This window comes from Notechis scutatus, chromosome 1 (genome assembly GCF_049901735.1).
Source record: "Notechis scutatus isolate UNSWTSFEM ecotype Mainland chromosome 1, rNotScu1.2, whole genome shotgun sequence".
Taxonomy (NCBI): Eukaryota; Metazoa; Chordata; class Lepidosauria; order Squamata; family Elapidae; genus Notechis; species Notechis scutatus.
Genome location: NC_142009.1, coordinates 116723366 through 116729365, shown reverse-complemented (window position 1 = coordinate 116729365; position 6000 = coordinate 116723366).

The window sequence follows — 6000 nt, the reverse complement described above, 5'->3', positions numbered from 1 at the left end:
CCTTCCCAGGTCGGTAAAATGAGGACCCAGATTGTTGGGAGCAATATGCTGACTGTAAACTGCTTAGCTAGGGCTGTAAAGCACAGTGAAGTACATGGGTGGGCTGCTACGGGTTCACCCGGATTCGGGAGAACCCATAGCTAACATTATGGTTAGTTTGGAGAATCACCAAATTCCACCCCTGGTGATGGCTCCGCTCACCCCTCCCCTCCCCTTCCAGGAGTCTCCATGTGGGGAGTCAAGTGCACAGCCTGCGTGGAGGAGGCTCGGGGAGGGCAAAAAATGGGCCTCCCGGAAGTTCCAGAAGGCCGGAAACAGGCCCTTTTCCGGCCTCCAGAGGGTTAGGGGGCCTGGGGGAGGCCATTTTCATCCTCGCAGAAGAAGGAAAACCTCATGAGGAAAACCTCCGGAGCCCAGGAGGGTGAAAACAGCCCCCCCCCCACACCATGGTGCAGGAGGCCAATTAGGCCACACCCACATGGCCACGCCCACCATGTAACCAGGCAGAGAACCCATTGCTGAAATTTTTGAAGCCGGCCCCTAGTGAAGTGCTATATAAGTCTAAGTGCTATTGCCATCTGTAATATAATTGGAATCAGATCTAGAGACACTGAAGGATGTAGACCTGACTTTGGGAATGCAGGAAGGAAGAAATTATTAGAGGGTAGGAGCCTTCAATGGGTCCTCATTTCTTACTCTCCGTCTTATCCCTATATCCCACAGTTTTTCCCTGCCATCCAATAAGGGATGAAGAGCAGTCAGCGCTTCCTCCAGATGGACACAATTCTTCCCTGGCCAGACTGGCTTTGCAAGGCAAACAAAGAAGACCCATGAAGGAAAAGATATTTGGCCACTTGTATTGGAGAAGAGCAACAAAGACATTCCTGGAATCAAACTGGGAGGGCAATGGCCAGATGCTATCGGGTGCCAGAGTAAGGCAAGAAATTGTAGGAGCTGGGAAGCCCATTGAAGGAAGAGTTCCTATCAATGGAAAGTACATGCACTATACAGCTCCAAAGGGTATTAGCTCCACAGAGGGAAAATGGAGAAAGAGAAAATGTAAACCTGCCTTGGAATTCATGAAAGCTTTTTTTCCCCTCTTCTGGTGTGGCACATTTTTGCACTGAATGACTAGCCAACAATGAAATGTGGTAAGAAGCTCTGGTGTGTGTTTAATCCATGAGCACGGCATGAAATCTTTTAGAGCATTTTAGCTTGTCTGCTTCAGTTAATGAATTTCAATCCCTCTGCCACTCTTCAGATGAAGAAGAAGAATTAATATATCAGAGGAACTGAACTCTACTGGTCTGAGAACAATTTTTTTTCTGTTAGCAGATTTATGCCCGTAGGTAACCTAGTTTTATCAAATTTATAAATATTACTGGAATCCATCCATAGAGAAATGCAAGAAAATACTTGTTTTGGAGTTTTGTCATAAATAGCAAAATGGCAACTTACATGAGAAATTGTAATTGTGAAGAAAGTGTTAGGCACAATAGGAGTAAGAGCTGAGTCATGCATTTTCAGCTTATGGAAATCCATGAAAACAACAAGATATATTGAATCCTCAGCATTCAAAACAACACTTATAATATTAAACCACTAGAGGCAAGCCCATAAAGACTAGTCCTTGAAGGTCAGAACAGCTCTGTAGCATTGCACACTAAAATTTACTGAATTACAACTGCTAGGTGGCCTTTTTAGCAGATTCAGTATATATGTCAAATGCAGGAAACTGCCAGCTATCATTCTTGAAACTGTCATAATATTAATTACACAGAGAGAAAAAAAAGATACAGTAATTACATGAGAGTTTCTGGGCTTCAGGGTCCTTAATTAAATACATAAATAAAAAAGGCTCTGACAAACCAGACTTACAGAAATAAACAATGTACCATTTTTACAAGTGTACAGACTTTTATTTATTTCAAATTATGACCACAATTGAGCCCAAAATGTATGTTGCTAAGTGGACCATTTGTTAAATGTGTTTTGCCCCATTTTGTCACTATTCTTGCCACAATTGTTAAGTTAATCATTGCCTTTGTTAAGTTAGTAACATGGTTGTTAAGTGAATCTGGATTTCCCCATTGACTTTGTGTCAACTAAAAAGATACCCCTTTGGTCTTTTTAGCTGCCAGAAAAAGGGAGTGGGGGTAATTCTTGAAATGCCTAGATCATCACCACGGCAGCCCAAAGTTGTTGGAGCATAAGAAGGTTATTGGAGAACATGATGGATGACTCTTGGAGACGGATGTGTCCTATTGGAGAAGTTACATCCAGGGGGTGGGGGAAAGACCAGGGTCAAGGGGGAAAGGTATGATGTGATTTAGTATCGGCTGCACCCAGCCACGCACCAACATGGCAATTTCTAATAAACCAATTTACTTTTTCTGAGATGCGGCTGGAGACTTTTGATTTGGATGAGGGTGGATTTGTTGGAGCTCTGACACTTTGCTTGTCAGAAATTGCCGAAGCTGATCACATGACCCCAGGACACTGCAACCATCATAAATATGGATCAGTTGCCAAGCACTTGAATTTTGATCATGTGACCATGTGGATGCTGCAATGGTCATGTATGAAAAACGGTTTATAAGTCACCTTTTTCAGTACCATTGTAAACATTGAACGGTCACTAAGTGAATTGTTGTAACTCATTAACTCAAGGACTACCTGTATAAACAATAACTGTATTTGGGAATTGCAGTTTAATCATTGCAAAAACAAACAAACAATAATTTCTACTCTGTCAGTGATTTTTAATTTTAAATCTCTAGGTAACTTAAATTTTAACAGCAGCTTTGAACACAATTGTGCTAATAAAAACCACACTTTTTAATATCAAAACATTAGATTAAAAATTACAGACACCGTGCGGATTAACATAATTACAATTTTAAAAGCGATGATGAAACGAATGACTGTAACAGTAAAAAAAAACAAAAAACAGCCATCCAGTCATTACCAATGAACCATGGATGGCTCAGTAATTCTCTCAAATGCCAAGTGGTTACCAGGCAGTAACAAGATGAAATCAGAAATCCTTTGGAAGCAGATTTTATACGACTGGGGCATCGCAATAACAATGACCTTGTTTGGCAAACCACAGATCCTGAGCATCTGAACTAATCAAGAAAGTTCATACTGTTCATCATGTTTCAACTTCATGTGCAAAGGATGACACAATCTTTTCTCAACTATGTGTTGCCAGATGACCAGATGGGGGTATTCTTTCTGGCCATTTTAAGAGCAGTGAAAGAGAAAGCAGTTTTGTCTTTTCCAAGTTTGTAATCTATCCTTTTCTTTCCTCTCCTGATTTCCATATATGTTATGAACAATAGGCCAGTGTTCCTTTGCACACTGTGAATAGATTTTTAGAAGCAAGATAGCTAAGTCCAGGGGGACTGTCTCTGGCTTGAATTAATTCTTTTGGGTGGTTCTACATTCTCTGAGAAATTAAGGAGCTAGTCTCGACTATTTTCATATATGTGATTTTACCTTATTCTTTCGAATTCTTCTCCATGAAAAATTTCCTCCCAACCCCCAACCCCCCCCCCCATCCAAACTAAATTGTGAAATAATTACAGAGGAAAGCCAGCATTGCATTCGGTGATTTTAGAGTCTACATACAGGATTCCCTCTGCATAAGAGAATGACTTTGCAGCTAAATGAGGCCCATTGGTACTTATATAAGATTATTGCCAGCTGCATTCCTTAATTTTAAAAAGGTACTCATACAGTTATGTGCAGGTGCTTGAATAATTCAGTTTAGTGTGCTGCTGAAATCTCTTCTAAAAATGCAAATTTCAGAAGGAGCACAGTGGTCCAAGTGGGATAAACTAAGCAATAGGTAAACCAATCACATATAACAGATAACAGATAATCAGAGTTGGAAGGGACCTTATAGGTCATCTAGTCCAACCCCCCCACCCAAGCGAGAGACCCTACACCATTTCTGACAAATGGCAGTCCAATCTCTTCTTGAAAGTCTCAAGTGATGGCGCTCCCACAACTTCCGAGGGCAAGCTGTTCCATTGGTTGATTGTTCTCACTGTCAGAAAGTTTCTCCTTATTTCCAGGTTAAAGCTCTCCTTGTTCAGTTTCCATCCATTATTCCTTGTCTGGCCTTAGAAATAGCTTGACCCCTTCCTCTCTGTGGCAGCCCCTCAGATATTGGAAGGCCGCTATCATGTCTCCCCTGGTCCTTCTCTTCACTAGACGAGCCAAGCCCAGTTCTTGTAAGCGTTCTTCGTATGTTTTAGTCTCCAGTCCCCTAATCATCCTGGTTGCTCTTCTCTGTACTTTTTCTAGAGTCTCAACCTCTTTTTTGTAATGTTGTGAACAAAACTGGATGCAGTACTCTAGGTGTGGTCTTACTAAGGCTTTATAGAGTGGTATTAGTACCTCACTTGATCATGTTATGTTGTTACTATTATTAAAACAATTGTTACTATCTATTAAAAAACATTCTTCATAAATGTTGACATACATTTTTAAAAGATCATGTACCCATTCTTCATCCATTTTAAATAAATAGTTCCCTGTGATCCTTCAGAGATATGTTATTGATTTTTCAAAGGTCAGTATACACATTAGGGTTGGTGAGTAGTCAAAATAGTTTCTTAATTTCTCAAAGAACGTAGAACCACCAAAATAATTAGAAGATCTCTTTTGATTTAGCTTTCTTGCTTTTAAAAACTTACGTGCAGAGGAACACTGGCCTATTGTTCATAATTATTACCTTTGCCTATCTGATAAATTTTGATCCATCTACAGACTGTTCGAAAGAGGTATGTGCTAGCTAGTTCTTCGAGCTTTTAAAATCTGAGAAATTATAATTGCAAAGTCAAATAAGGAAAGCTTATCAGAAAGTCTAAGGTATCAGTTTATGTAATGCATGTATTTACCATCTTTCTATGCAAAAATCCACCCCAAGGATATTTTCAGAAAAAAACTAGCAATATTAAAATATTCAAGCGTAGTATAAAACAGCAGCAAGATCATTATTTTTCAGCAAGTTTAAAAAAAAATATCCAAAGGCAAAATACCAGATGTTGAAATTTTGTTTGAAAGCCATTGGTCAGAGATATATTTCGTGCGGCATGAAGTTCCCAAATGACAAGATCCAGTCCTCTTGCTAGCAATCTAAGGGATCTTACTGATTAGCGGTCAGAACAGATCCTGTGTTGCTCCTTGTCTGGATGAGACTCTAATTAAAATTTAAATCAAATTAAAAGTTAAATGAACTTTTAATAAACAAAGTTTTAATAATGGGGTCACTGACTTGCAGGAATTGGGGCTATACTTCCTTTTTAGTTTCAGCACCTGAAATTTGAAGACATGTACCTAATAGAGCATGATGTCACTCAAGTACTGTAGGCCCAGCTGAAATTCACATGCAAACCTGCTGCATCTGTGATCAATGGTAAGACTTTGGGATGTCACTAATATCCATAGCTACCAGTGATGGGATTCAATTTTTTTTGCTACCAGTTCTGTGGGCGTGGCTTGGTGGGCGTGGCAAGGGAAGGATAATGTAAAATCTCCAGTCAGAGGTGGTATTTGCCAGTTCTCTGAATTACTCAAAATTTCCGCTACTAGTTCTCCAGAACTGCTGAATACCACCTCTGATAGCTACACCAAAACCCACCAGCTGCAATTTAAAGAACTCTTCCGGAGATTTTTTTTTCCTGGGTTGTTTTCTGTTTATGTGCCTCAGGTTTGATGAGAAATAACTTCAGAACTTTCCAGATGTTTGAGGAAAAAGCTCATTTGGACTGTGAGATCCTATTTCCCCTTACAAATATATTGTGAAGGCTAAGCATACACAGTTTCTCTCTATCTTAGTGTCTGGTTGTCTATTCATCCTCCCTGTCTATTCCACTGTTATACTGTCAAAAATTGGATAAAAAATACTTGAGGTTATATTGAATCAATGCAGAAACATATTACTTTTTGTGATTTGGAAACTACACCTCTGCTGAAGCAGCCTAAATA